The sequence below is a fragment of the Triticum aestivum genome, chromosome 6B, assembly GCF_018294505.1.
Source record: "Triticum aestivum cultivar Chinese Spring chromosome 6B, IWGSC CS RefSeq v2.1, whole genome shotgun sequence".
In the NCBI taxonomy this organism is placed as follows: domain Eukaryota; kingdom Viridiplantae; phylum Streptophyta; class Magnoliopsida; order Poales; family Poaceae; genus Triticum; species Triticum aestivum.
In genome coordinates, this window is record NC_057810.1 from 703,833,881 (window position 1) to 703,849,038 (window position 15,158).

Genomic DNA, 15,158 nt, shown 5'->3' on the forward strand with positions numbered 1-15,158 from the left:
TCGCCATCATTCAGGGCACGTTTCTGCAACCAACCGGCGAAAGTCCTCGTTTGTTCGCGTGTAATCCAGTCGTCAGACTTCTCCGGGTGTTTGGACTGTAGAAAATTCTTGTGTTCCTCCATATACGGAGCCACCAAGGCGGAATTCTGTAGAACTGTGTAGTGTGCTTCAGTAAGAGAATGCCCGTCCATACATATTATTTGATGCCCTCCTAGCGTGCCTTTTCCTTCCAGTCTGCCCTTATGCCGCGATTCAGGAACACCAATCGGCTTAAGGTCAGGAATGAAGTCAATACAAAACTCAATGACCTCCTCATTTTCATGGCCCTTCGAGATGCTTCCTTCTGGCCTAGCACGGTTATGAACATATTTCTTCAAGACTCCCATGAACCTTTCAAAGGGGAACATATTGTGTAGAAATACAGGACCCAAAACGTTAATCTCTTCGCAAAGGTGAACTAGGACGTGCGTCATGATGTTGAAGAAGGATGGTGGGAACACCAACTCGAAACTGACAAGACATTGCACCAAATCATTCTGTAACCTTGGTATGATTTCTGGATCGATTACCTTCTGAGAGATTGCATTGAGGAATGCACATAGCTTCACAATGGCTAATCGAACGTTTTCCGGTAGAAGCCCCCTCAGTGCAACCGGAAGGAGTTGCGTCATAATCACGTGGCAGTCATGAGACTTTAGGTTCTGGAACTTTTTCTCTGCCATATTTATTATTCCCTTTATATTCGACGAGAAGCCAGACGGTACCTTCATGCTGAGCAGGCATTCGAAGAAGATTTCCTTCTCTTCTTTGGTAAGAGCGTAGCTGGCCTGACCCTGATGTATGCCGTCTTTTCCGTGCATACGTTGCTGGTCCTCCCGTGCCTCTGGTGTATCTTTTGTCTTCCCATACACGCCCAAAAAGCCAAGCAGGGTCACGCAAAGATTCTTCGTCACGTGCATCACGTCGATTGCGGAGCGGACCTCTAGGTCTTTCCAATATGGCAGGTCCCAAAATATAGATTTCTTCTTCCACATGGGTGCGCGTCCGTCAGCGTCCTTCGGAACAGGTTTTCCGCCAGGACCCTTTCCAAAGATTACCTCCAAATCCTTTACCATATCATGTACATCAGCACCAGTACGGTGGCGAGGCTTCGTCCGGTGATCCGCCTCACCTTTGAAATGCTTGCCTTTCTTTCTTACGGGATGCCTTGTCGGAAGAAATCGACGATGTCCCAGGTACACATTCTTCCTACAACTATCCAAATATATACTGTCGGTATCATCCAAACAGTGCGTGCATCCGCGGTATCCCTTGTTTGTCTGTCCTGAAAGGTTACTGAGAGCAGGCCAATCATTGATGGTCACGAACAGCAACGCCTTTAGGTCAAATTCTTCCTGTCCGTGCTCATCCCACGCACGTACACCTGTTCCATTCCACAGCTGTAATAGTTCTTCAACTAATGGCCTTAGGTACACATCAATGTCGTTGCCGGGTTGCTTAGGGCCTTGGATGAGCACTGGCATCATAATGAACTTCCGCTTCATGCACAACCAAGGAGGAAGGTTATACAAACATAGAGTCACAGGCCACGTGCTATGGTTGCTGCTCTGCTCCCCAAAAGGATTAATGCCATCTGCGCTTAGACCAAACCATACGTTCCTTGGGTCACCTGCAAACTCCTCCCAGTACTTTCTCTCGATTTTTCTCCACTGCGAACCGTCAGCGGGTACTCTCAACTTTCCGTCTTTCTTACGATCTTCTGCGTGCCACCGCATCGCCTTCGCATGCTCTTTGTTTTGGAACAAACGTTTCAACCGTGGTATTATAGGAGCATACCACATCACCTTGGCAGGAATCTTCTTCCTGGGGCGCTCGCCCTCGACATCACCAGGGTCATCGCGACTGATCTTATAACGCAATGCACCGCATACCGGGCAAGCGTTCAAATCCTCGTACTCACCGCGGTAGAGGATGCAGTCATTAGGGCATGCATGTATCTTTTGCACCTCTAACCCTAGAGGGCAGACAGCCTTCTTTGCTTCATACGTACTCTCGGGCAATTCGTTGTCCTTTGGAAGCATATTCTTTATCATTACCAGCAACTTTCCAAATCCCTTGTCAGATACACCATTCTCTGCCTTCCATTGCAGCAATTCAAGTGTGGTGCCCAACTTTTTTTTGTCAGCTTCGCAATTCGGGTACAACAATTTCTTGTGATCCTCTAACATGCGCTGCAACTTCGTCCTCTCCAGATCACTTGCGCAGTTTCTCTTTGCATCGGCAATGGCCCGACCTAGATCATCAGCGGGCTCATCTGATGCCTCTTCTTCAGCTTCTTCACGCATTGCCGGCTCAGCTTCTTCCCCCATTGTTGTATCATCGTATTCAGGGAACCCATGGCCAGGATAGCCGTCGTCGTCCTCTTCTTCTTCATTGTCTTCCATCATAACCCCTATTTCTCCGTGCTTGGTCCAAACATTATAGTGGGGCATGAAACCGGACTTAAATAGGTGGACGTGAATGGTTTTTGACGTAGAGTAACTGTGACCATTCTTACAGCCAGCACATGGACAAGGCATAAAACCATCCGCCCGCTTGTTTGCCTCAGCGGCCAGCAGAAAAGTATGCACGCCATTAATGAACTCGGGAGAGCATCGGTCATCATACATCCATTGTCGGCTCATCTTCATTACACAACACCAAATAGACCAAATTAATACAAGTTCATACATAAAGTTCATACATAAAGTTCATATACAACACTTAATTAAATGCAACATACAAATAACTCTCTAGCTAAAGAATTTAAATGCAACAACAAATGCGATGAAGATCGCAACTAAGGTAACAATTGATCCAACAGCATAATGATACCAAGCCACACTATCAATGGCATATTTTCTAATCTTTCTAATCTTCAACCTCATTTTCTCCATCTTGATCTTGTGATCATCGACGACATCGGCAACATGCAACTCCAATTCCATCTTCTCCCCCTCAATTCTTTTCAATTTTTCTTTCAAATACTCGTTTTCTCTTTCAACTAAATTTAACCTCTCGACAATAGGGTCGGTTGGAATTTCCGGTTCACATACCTCCTAGATAAAAATATCTATGTCAACTTGATGGGCATAATTTGTCATAAACACGAAATGCAACAACTAGTTTTAAAAGAGAATATACCACATCCGAATCATAACAAGGACGAGGGCCGACGGGGACGGATATCAAAACCATGGCACTATGTATAACAAACAACGTACGAGTAAGATAATTATACGATTAACTATATATCCAAATCACACAAACATCAATAAAACATTCATGAACAAGAGCCTCACCACAAGGTGGTGCCGGCGACGGGACGGTGCGGGCGATCGACGGTGGTTACGACAGAGATTTAGAAGGCACTAAGTAAACCACACCTACATATGCAAACTAAGTCTTATTTTTAACCTCAAATTGCATATAAATCAAATACTAGCAAATATAATTCCTCCCAAATTAATAACTATACAAAGCATTGCAAGAGCTAATCTAGCAATGAGAGTTGAAAGGACAAAGTTGCTAACCTTTGTGATCATTTGAATGGATGGGGGCCTTCAAATCTTGACAAATTTTGGGCAAAATGTGTGATGAGCTCGAGAAGAAGAGGGGAAGAACAAAGGAGGAGAGGGGAAAGGGGAAGAACAGAGCGAGCTCGGGGGGACGAAGGGTTTATGTAGGTCGACCTTTAGTACCGGTCCGTGCCACGAACCGGTACTAAAGGTGCTGGACGGGCCCCAGACTGACAACACCCTGCCACCACCCTCTTTAGTACCGGTTCGTGCCACGAACCGGTACTAAAGGTTCGCCACGAACCGGTACTAATGAGAACGGCCGGCTAGCCGTTGGAACCGGCACTAATGGACACATTAGTGCCGGCTCAAAACCAAACCGGCACTAATGTGTCTCATATTAGGTGCTTTTTCTACTAGTGTCACTACTATCGAGATTCAATAAAAATAGACCACTCTTCAAGGGTGCATGACCATAAAAGATATTACTCATATAAATAGAACAACCATTATTCTCTGATTTAAATGAATAACCGTCTCGCATCAAACAAGATCCAGATATAATGTTCATGCTCAACGCTGGCACCAAATAACAATTATTCAGGTCTAAAACTAATCCCGAATGTAGATGTAGAGGTAGCGTGCCGACCGCGATCACATCGACTTTGGAACCGTTTCCCACGCGCATCGTCACCTCGTCCTTGGCCAGTGCTCGCTTATTCCATAGTCCTTGTTTCGAGTTGCAAATATTAGCAACGGAACCAATATCAAATACCCAGGTGCTACTGCGAGCTCTAGTAAGGTACACATCAATAACATGTATATCACATATACCTTTGTTCACCTTGCCATCCTTCTTATCCGCCAAATACTTGGGGCAGTTTCGCTTCCAGTGTCCAGTCTGCTTGCAGTAGAAGCACTCAGTTTCAGGCTTAGGTCCAGACTTGGGTTTCTTCTCTTGAGCAGCAACTTGCTTGCTGTTCTTCTTGAAGTTCCCCTTCTTCTTCCCTTTGCCCTTTTTCTTGAAACTAGTGGTCTTGTTGACCATCAACACTTGATGCTCCTTCTTGACTTCTACCTCCGCAGCTTTTAGCATTGCGAAGAGCTCAGGAATTGTCTTGTTCATCCCTTGCATATTATAGTTCATCACGAAGCTCTTGTAGCTTGGTGGTAGTGATTGGAGAATTCTGTCAATGACGCTATCATCCGGAAGATTAACTCCCAGTTGAATTAAGTGATTATTATACCCAGACATTTTGAGTATATGCTCACTGACAGAACTATTCTCCTCCTTCTTGCAGCTGTAGAACTTATTGGAGACTTCATATCTCTCAATCCGGGCATTTGCTTGAAATATTAACTTCAACTCCTGGAACATATCATATGCTCCATGACGTTCAAAACATCGTTGAAGACCCGGTTCTAAGCCGTAAAGCATGGCACATTGAACTATCGAGTAGTCATCAGCTTTGCTCTGCCAGACGTTCTTAACGTCGTCAGTTGCATCAGCAGCAGGCCTGGCACCCAGCGGTGCTTCCAGGACGTAATTCTTCTGTGCAGCAATGAGGATAATCCTCAGGTTACGGACCCAGTCCATGTAATTGCTACCATCATCTTTCAACTTTGCTTTCTCAAGGAACGCATTAAAATTCAACGGAACAATAGCACGAGCCATCTATCTACAACAAACATAGACAAACAAAATACTATCAGGTACTAAGTTCATGATAAATTTAAGTTCAATTAATCATATTACTTTAGAACTCCCACTTAGACAGACATCTCTCGAGTCATCTAAGTGATCACGTGATCCAAATCAACTAAACCATAACCGATCATCACGTGAGATGGAGTAGTTTTCAATGGTGAACATCACTATGTTGATCATATCTACTATATGATTCACGCTCGACCTCTCGGTCTCCGTGTTCCGAGGCCATATCTGCATATGCTAGGCTCGTCAAGTTTAACCTGAGTATTATGCGTGTGCAAAACTGGCTTGCACCCGTTGTAGATGGACGTAGAGCTTATCACACCCGATCATCACGTGGTGTCTGGGCACGACGAACTTTGGCAATGGTGCATACTCAGGGAGAACACTTCTTGATAATTTTTAGTGAGAGATCATCTTAAAATGCTACCGTCAATCAAAGCAAGATAAGATGCATAAAGTATAAACATCACATGCAATCAATATAAGTGATATGATATGGCCATCATCATCTTGTGCTTGTGATCTCCATCTCCGAAGCACCATTGTGATCACCATCGTCACCGACGCGACACCTTGGTCTCCATCGTAGCATCGTTGTCGTTTACGCCATCTATTCCTTCTACGACTATCGCTACCGCTTAGTGATAAAGTAAAGCAATTATAGGGTGTTTGCATTTCATACAATAAAGCGACAACCATATGGCTCCTGCCAGTTGCCGATAACTTCGGTTACAAAACATGATCATCTCATACAATAAAATATAGCATCACGTCTTGACCATATCACATCACAACATGCCCTGCAAAAACTAGTTAGACGTCCTCTACTTTGTTGTTGCAAGTTTTACGTGGCTGCTACGGGCTTAGCAAGAACCATTCTTACCTACGCATCAAAACCACAACGATAGTTCGTCAAGTTAGTGTTGTTTTAACCTTCGCAAGGACCGGGCGTAGCCACACTCGATTCAGCTAAAGTGAGAGAGACAGACACCCGCCAGCCACCTTTAAGCATGAGTGCTTGTAACGGTGAAACCAGTCTCGCGTAAGCGTACGCGTAATGTCGGTCCGGGCCGCTTCATCTCATAATACCGTCGAACCAAAGTATGACATGCTGGTAAGTAGTATGACTTGTATCGCCCACAACTCACTTGTGTTCTACTCGTGCATATGACATCTACGCATAAAACCTGGCTCTAATACCAATGTTGGGGAACATAGTAATTTCAAAAAAAATCCTACGCATACGCAAGATCATGGAGATGGCATAGCAACGAGAGGAAAGAGTATTGTCCACGTACCCTCGTAGATCGTAAGCGGAAGCGTTATGACAACGCGGTTGATGTAGTCGTACATCTTCACGATCCGACCGACCAAATATCGAACGTACGGCACCTCCGAGTTCAGCATACATTCAGCTCGATGACGATCCCCGGGCTCCGATCCAGCAAAGCGTCGGGGATGAGTTCCGTCAGCACGACGGCGTGGTGACGATGATGATGTTCTACCGGCGCAGGGCTTCGCCTAAACTCCGCAATGATATGACCGAGGTGGAATATGATGGAGGGGGACACCGCACACGGCTAAGGAACGATCTGTAGATCAACTTGTGTGTCCTAGGGTGCCCCCCTGCCCCCGTATATAAAGGAGCAAGGGGGAGGCCGACCGGCCCTTGTGGGCGCGGCAAGGAGGAGGAGTCCTCCTCCTAGTAGGAGTAGGACTCCCTCTTTCCTACTCCTACTAGGAGGGGGAAAGGAAGGGGGAGAGGGAGAGGGAAAGAGGAGGGCGCCGCCCCCCCTCTCCTAGTCCAATTCGGACCAGAGGGGGAGGGGGCGCGCGGCCCATGCTGGCTGCCCCTCTCTCTCTCTCTCCACTAAAGCCCATAAGGCCCATTACTTCTCCCGGGGTGGTTCCGGTAACCCTCCGGCACTCCGTTTTTTCTCCGAAAACACCCGGAACACTTCCGGTGTCCAAATATAGTCGTCCAATATATCAATCTTTATGTCTCGACCATTTCGAGACTCCTCGTCATGTCCGTGATCACATCCGGGACTCCGAACAAACTTCGGTACATCAAAACTTATAAACTCATAATAAAACCGTCATCGTAACGTTAAGCGTGCGGACCCTACGGGTTCGAGAACTATGTAGACATGACCTAGAACTATTCTCGGTCAATAACCAATAGCGGAACCTAGATGCTCATATTGGCTCCTACATATTCTACGAAGATCTTTATCGGTCAAACCGCATAACAACATACGTTGTTCCCTTTGTCATCGGTATGTTACTTGCCCGAGATTCGATCGTCGGTATCCAATACCTAGTTCAATCTCGTTACCGGCAAGTCTCTTTACTCGTTCCATAATACATCATCCCGCAACTAACTCATTAGCTACATTGCTTGCAAGGCTTATAGTGATGTGCATTACCGAGAGGGTCCAGAGATACCTCTCCGACAATCGGAGTGACAAAAACTAATCTCGAAATACGCCAACCCAACATGTACCTTCGGAGACACCTGTAGTACTCCTTTATAATCACCCAGTTACGTTGTGACGTTTGGTAGCACCCAAAGTGTTCCTCCGGTAAACGGGAGTTGCATAATCTCATAGTTACAGGAACATGTATAAGTCATGAAGAAAGCAATAGCAATATACTAAACGATCAAGTGCTAGGCTAACGGAATGGGTCATGTCAATCACATCATTCTACTAATGATGTGATCCCATTAATCAAATGACAACACATGTCTATGGTTAGGAAACATAACCATCTTTGATTAATGAGCTAGTCAAGTAGAGGCATACTAGTGACGTTATGTTGGTCTATGTATTAACACATGTATAATGTTTCCGGTTAATACAATTCTAGCATGAATAATAAACATTTATCATGATATGAGGAAATAAATAATAACTTTATTATTGCCTCTAGGGCATATTTCCTTCACCCTCCACCCCGCCTCTCTCACCTACCGCCACTACTGCCCCCCATGCACTGGACCCACCATCCCCAGCCACTCCTAGCGTGCATGTAAATGTTGACCGCTCGCTCTCCTCTCCAATAAATCAATCCGCTGCCCCTCCCCCTGTGTCTCCCGTTGCATCTTCTTCTTCCCCTGTTCCTTCTCCCACTCCTTCTCCTACCGACTCTGCTCGTCCTCTCCCGCCTCGCACAGTCCTAGTTCCTGCCCGTGACAATGCCCGCACCATGCGCACTCACGAAAAAGCTGGTTTCAGTCTCCCCACTCGACGTCTCAACCTGACAGCCTCTGCTGCCACCCCCCATCTCACCTATTCCCAACTCTTACAAAGCCGCTTTACTTGATCCCCACTGGTTCCAAGCTATGAATGCTCTGCTTATCAATCACACATGGTCCCTCATTCCTCGCCCCACCGGTGCTAACGTTGTCCCGGGTATATGGGTTTTTCGCCACAAGTTCAACTCTGATGGATCACTCTCGCATTATAAAGCTCGTTGGGTCTGCCGTGGTGACTCTCAGCAACCTGGTATCGATTTCGATGAAACTTTCTCCCCGGTTGTTAAACCTAGTACCATTCGCGTTGTTTTAAGCATTGTCGTCTCTTCTGCTTGGCAAATCCGTCAACTAGATGTGAAAAATGCCTTTCTCCATGGATCCCTCAGTGAAACGCTGTACTGTAGGCAGCCCCTTGGGTTTGCTCACCCAACCTACCCTGACCACATCTGTCATCTGCAGAAATCATTGTACGGGCTTAAACAAGCTCCCCGCGCTTGGTTTCAACGCTTTGCTACCTTTCTTCATACCATTGGTTTTCTTCCCTCTCGGTCGGACTCTTCTCTCTTTATTTTCAAATCGCATGACCACATTGCCTACCTTCTTCTCTATGTCGATGATATCGTTCTCACAACCTCTTTTGTGTCCTTCCTTGATCACGTTATTTCCTCCCTACGTGCTGAGTTTTGCATGACTGACCTCGGCGATCTTCATCACTTCCTTGGCATCGCTGTCTCCCGGACGCCCTCGGGCCTTTTTGTTTCTCAACGGCAATATGCCCTCGACATCTTCTCCAAAGCTGGCATGCTCGAGTGTCACCCAACACGAACTCCTGCGGAGACTGGTTCCAAGCTTTCCTCCGACGGCGGCCCTGTCCCTGATGCTACTCTCTATCGCAGCCTCACCGGAGCCTTGCAGTACATGACCCTCACATGTCTTGAGTTCGCTTACTCCGTTCAGCAAGCTTGCCTCTACATGCATGACCCTCGTCTTCCTCACCTTCACCACGTCTGGCGTATCCTTCGCTACCTCAAAGGCACTCTCGACCACGGTCTCCTCATCAACGCCTCTTCTCCTCATACCCTTACAGCGTACTCTGATGCGGACTGGGCTGGTTGCCCTGACACTCGACGGTCTACTTCTGGATTTTGTGTTTATTTGGGTGATAATTTGATTTCTTGGTCGTCAAAGAGACAGCTTACCGTTTCCAGGTCCTCTGCGGAAGCCGAGTATCGCTCGGTTGCTCACACTATTGCTGGAGTATGGCTTCATCAGCTCCTTGGTGAACTTCATCGACCCGTCCAACAAGCTACAATTGTGTATTGTGACAATGTATCTGCTGTCTACATGTCATGTAATCCAGTTCAACATTATAGAACTAAGCATATAGAGATAGATATTCACTTTGTAAGAGAGAAAGTAGCTTTAGGTGAAGTTCGAGTCCTTCATGTTCCCACTAGTGCACCGTTTACGGACATCTTCACCAAAGGACTGCCGACCGCGGCCTTCACCGACCTTCGCTCCAGTCTCAACGTCGTCGAACCCTCCGATGACACTGCGGGGGGGGGGGGGGGGGGGGTGGTTAGGCGATGGATGATCGACCCAGTCAGCACAAAGAGTCAGCGCAGGAGCATCCCACGATCGCCACGATCCCACGCTCAGCCCTCTCTATGGCTGCTATATGTATCCCATGTATCTCTCTGAAACGCAATGAGAATCAAACCATTACAATCTTTCATTTACGAACAGAGAAAACCTAAAAAAACAAAAATTAGAAGTGAAAAACAAAAATTAGAGACGGGCGCTAGGCGAGTGGGAACTTGGGCCCAGCCTATCTAACATACGCTGTAGGCGAGCGTCCCCCGCCCATTGGCGAGGTGGGCGGCGGGAGCCGATGAGGAAGTGCCCCGGTCGAGGGTCGCCGTGGATGTAGCCGGCCGGCGCCGTCCCCGACGTAACCCTTTTTTTTTGCAGGTGACCCCCGACGTAACCTTGTAGGGGTAGGACATCGAAACGAGACAGAAACTACAACTTTGCAAACACTCATGTACACAACCCTCTCCTCCACTCAAGTGGCTGCTTCTCCCAGAATTACGCAGTTCAGCTCCCTGTTCTTCCACGCGTTCCCGTTAAATCTCCTGTGCTTCGCACTTTTGCTGGACTGCCGGCCTAACCAACCACGAGACCCATGACCACATCCTCCAGCTGCTTAATTTAAGCTTCGAAGTAACTGTAATTTGGAAAGGCACGTGACGTGGTATCTCTACTTATACTATCTAAAAGAAACGCAAGGTTCCCTCTCCCTTCTTACGTCAATTCTTTCGTCCAACCTTCCGTCAACAAGTGATCCCTTGCCTTCGTCCGCCCCTAATAAAAGGAAACACAATCAAGCATTGAGAAAAAAATCAAGCGCTAGAATCAGGTGCGAGAAATTATAGGACGTAAAAATAGGACGCAATCCCAGGCTTTCTCTCCTCGCATTTCACTTCATACAAATTGGAGAGTCCCTCGGTGCCCCACCTCACCTTCGTCCAACTTCGTCTGCCACCTACGCACGTCCAACGACGCCCTATCTCCGCCCCTTTCCTCGTGCGTTGATAGATAAGAGTTGATTCAATTACCATAATTTGGGAACCAATCACCATAATCTCATTTATTTATTTCCTATCTCACCCTTTCTCTATTCTTTAGCAGCGTCGCGGCGGTGGCTACAGGCGGGAGGAGCCTGGTGGCCGAATGGGCGAACGGTACGACAGGCTGAGACTGAGTGTCACCTCTCTCTCTCTTTCGTCCTCTCTCTGCAACGACGGGAGGAATCAGTCTGGGCCGACGATGGCGTCGGCGACGTGCCTGATGTCCACCAGGATCTTGAGGTCTTCCAGATCAGCGTCGACACTAGCATGCGATCGCTACGCTGCCCGCGTCGTATCTAATGCCCTCGGCCGTGGCTACTCCAGTCTCCACATGACGCCCGCTTTGCTTGTCGCATACATGCTGGCTCGGCGGTGGCCGCAGCGTCAGCGTGCGCCCATAAGATGGAATACCTCCCAGCAACTCTTATCAACGACGGTGACGAACTGGATGATGACCTCCGCCAGGCTGATCATTGGAGCTCACGACACGTCACGTCCGGCGGGAAAGCTGGCAACGAGGCCCGTGACTGCCCCTCCGTCGACAGAAAGGCCTTCATCGTCGAGGTCGCCTCCGAGCACAGGATCCATGCGATGTTGGGGCGTTCAGCATTGAGGACAGCATGATTGGTTTGTCGCCTGTAACCCCAAATGACGAGCCCGGCGTGATCGATGAAGACTATTATGGCGGGGAGCTGCGCGTCCCCAAGCGACCACCACCTCACTATGGCTCCAAATCAGAGAGTATCGCTTCCCGGATAAAGAGACCACACCGCTGCCTGGAGCCGCCGGCAGGCTTCGACTTTGTCGTGAGTGGATAGAGGCAAGGAGGGACAACAGTACGTATGCCATGCAAAGCACTCAATCTAATTGACAGACATTTGACTTTTTCATTCAGATAATCTATGATTCTCTGGCTATATGTCTCATGGTGTACGTGATGCCTTCAGTCCACATAATGCGTTTTACTGACATTTAGCTTTTTGATTGAGGGTCTGTGATTCTCCAGCTACATGACTCTTTGTACGTGATACCTTTCTCTCAACATTGTTTTCATTATATACATAACCACCACTCAGGCCATTACAAAAGAGAAGTTCTCATTACTCATTATCTTTCTCGTGATTTCTGTTAGGGCCACCTACCACACATGCATATACACCATGTTTATCTACTGTAATTTGATGTTGTTTACATGCGACACAAAAGAGTTAAGAGCGCACTCGAGAAAAAATTGCTTTGCGGGTACACATTTGCTCAAGGACTGGTGTGTTGAACTTTCAATGATTTCGATTGGTCACTGAGATAATCTTTTCTCCTTTTGTTGATATATGTCTCAAAGAGATTTGTCTTTCCCTTTTTTGTGTTATGTTTTCAACGTGAAGAATTTCATACTTTTGTAGTGGAGCCATCCAAATGTATATCATGAGTTTCTCAAAATAATCATTATGACGTAAAATCATTATATATGCATATTGTTTCCTGTATTTTTTATGTGAGCGGAAGTTTTAGATTTGGGACCAGCTTATTGCATGATCACTAAGAAATTATTGTGTAGTTCATCATTTATATTTTATTGTGTCTGTGTAAACAAGAATTCTGTTGGTTATTTGGCCTCACGAAGGTTCTTTCTTGAACAGAGTTTCCTGTGCCCTGGCCGCTGTTGAGAAAATCGACCAGCAAAGAACATGAACGAAGATGGTGATAAGACAGGAAGGAGCCAAGTATGCCACATCCGGATATGATGGTCCCTCTATTCTCTTCCCTCTTTATTCGTAAGTGAATGATTTTAGATTGTTGGGCATTATTCAATTGACATACGTGTGAAGAAGTTGTACTAAACTATAGTAGTAGTAAATTACTTTCTGTTTTTTCATCTTGTATTCCGCTACTAGGAATTTTCTATCCTAATTACTTCATCAGATTCTGTTCACTTTTTGAAGTCTTAGTTTGTGCAAGAAAAGGCACCAAGAGCACGTGACTTCGATTGAAGATCCACACAATAAACAGCCAGAAGCAGTGGACATTGTTTATCATCTAAGATCATACTCATGATGATGTTGCGCATGATAAAGTAAAGAGTAAAGGCTGATCATGCTGATAATGTTGACCAGATTTAAATGGTGAAACAATTGGGACTTGGGAGTACAAGCTCAAGCCATTGAGATAGTTCAAGGTATACACTGTCCAGGTATACACTGAAGTTTAGATTAAATAAACAGTTGGGACTTGGGAGTAGAAGCTTGCTGATGATTACAAATCTTCTAGACAAGATTATGTATGGGATGGCATTTGAATAAAATAAACATGCATGGAAGTTTGATTCATCATCTTGAGGTCTGGACAAAAGCACAACTTTGTTTAAATGGAAACTACATGGCCCGGGTTTTCTTTTAGTGTTTTATATCAAATAAATGGAAATACATTTGCACAATAATCAGTTGCTACTACAAAGAATGTGTTAATTAATGGGCAGTGGAATGGGATTAGGCCTCACAATTTACAAACAACTCAGAGAATTGAAGTAACGAGAGTATGTGTCACACTTGGATATGTGATTGGAAAGAAAACGAATCATTGAAATGCTTCTGCCTCCCAAAGGAGGCCTACCTGCGTTTCCATCGAAGGGAAATGTTCCGAAATATGAGGGTTTTATCACCGACTATTGTAACTATTGTGTGTATAAAAGTGAGAGATGTGACTCTCATTATGGTCCATATTTGCTCACGAGTAAATGTTTAACCATTGTGTGTATAAAAAATGAGCAATACATCCCTCATTACCTCCTATATTTGCTATCAGGCCAATGTTTCTAGACAGGGTGCTATTTTGTAAAACACACGAGGATAAGGTATATGTTTGACATGTTTAGGATCGAGCCACTAGAACATTTATGTTCCCGTTGCAATGCACGGGCAATTACCTAGTGATATGATAAGATAAGAAGCTACGCTCTGTACGTGGTGAAGCACGTTCGAACGTGCAGTACCCGTGCCCGTACTATCGGTTTTGTAGCTTGATTAGCAAGTAACAGCACACCGGATCCGTGGCGCAATGGTAGCGCGTCTGACTCCAGATCAGAAGGTTGCGTGTTCGATTCACGTCGGGTTCAATACCCCGAAGTCCCGGTTACTTTTTTTTTTGCTGTAGTTTCTCATGCTTAATTTGCTAGATTCAGATCATATAGACGCAGAAGCAGTGTGGATATTGCCCCAGGACTGAATAAAGCAGGGTACATATTGTTCCCAATAAAAAGTTGTGTTCTTCCTTGGGAGTAATTCTTTTCTCTCATGCTTAATTTGCTAGATTTCAGATCATATAGACGCAGAAGCAGTGTACATATTGCCCCAGGAGTGAATAAAGAAGGGTACATATTGTACCGAGACAAATATGTTTTTCGTCCCTTAACTTTTGTGAAAGTATAGAGATGGTCCCCCAACTGCAAAACCAGCAAATCTAGGTCTCTCAACATTCAAAACCAGATATATTTAGTTCCTCAACTTTTAAAACTGGATAAGTTTAGTACCTCATGCCACTTCGGGCGGTTTTCTGCTGACGTGAAGTGGTTTTTGACTCTGCGCGGTGGCTGTCGCCCATGACGCCACTCCTCCCGGCCGAGGCAGCGCCCATGTCACGGTCATTTTGCTGTACAAAGCTAGCCTCGTACTAGCTCATCAATCAGCTTGTGTATAAAGCAAGCTCTCCCCTTTTTTTTCTCATTCAGTTAGCAGCGCACGATATCACTATTTTGTGTGGAGGTCGTGCGGGTCGAGTCCGGCAGCTGCATCTGCATCTGCATGCATGCCGCTGCAAGTATCCAGCTGGGCGTCAAGTTGTTCGCTGTACAAACCACTCGAGTCCAGGCGTTCATCAGAGTGCACATGAGCATGTGAGTTGAGAGCTAGCTAACACTGGCCGGTGCTTTTGGCCCGAGAGGAATCAGCTTAGATCAATTAACGCGCATATGCTTTTGCTGCGTATATCTACTACGAGCGGACCGC

At 46.1% G+C, this 15,158-nt stretch overlaps 1 non-coding gene across 1 annotated transcript; it reads left to right on the top strand.

The window, feature by feature from the left end:
• Window positions 1-14,197: 14,197 nt before the first annotated feature.
• On the top strand, window positions 14,198-14,269 carry TRNAW-CCA (transfer RNA tryptophan (anticodon CCA)). The gene has a single exon. It is a non-coding gene; the product is annotated as a tRNA-Trp (tRNA).
• Window positions 14,270-15,158: the final 889 nt, after the last annotated feature.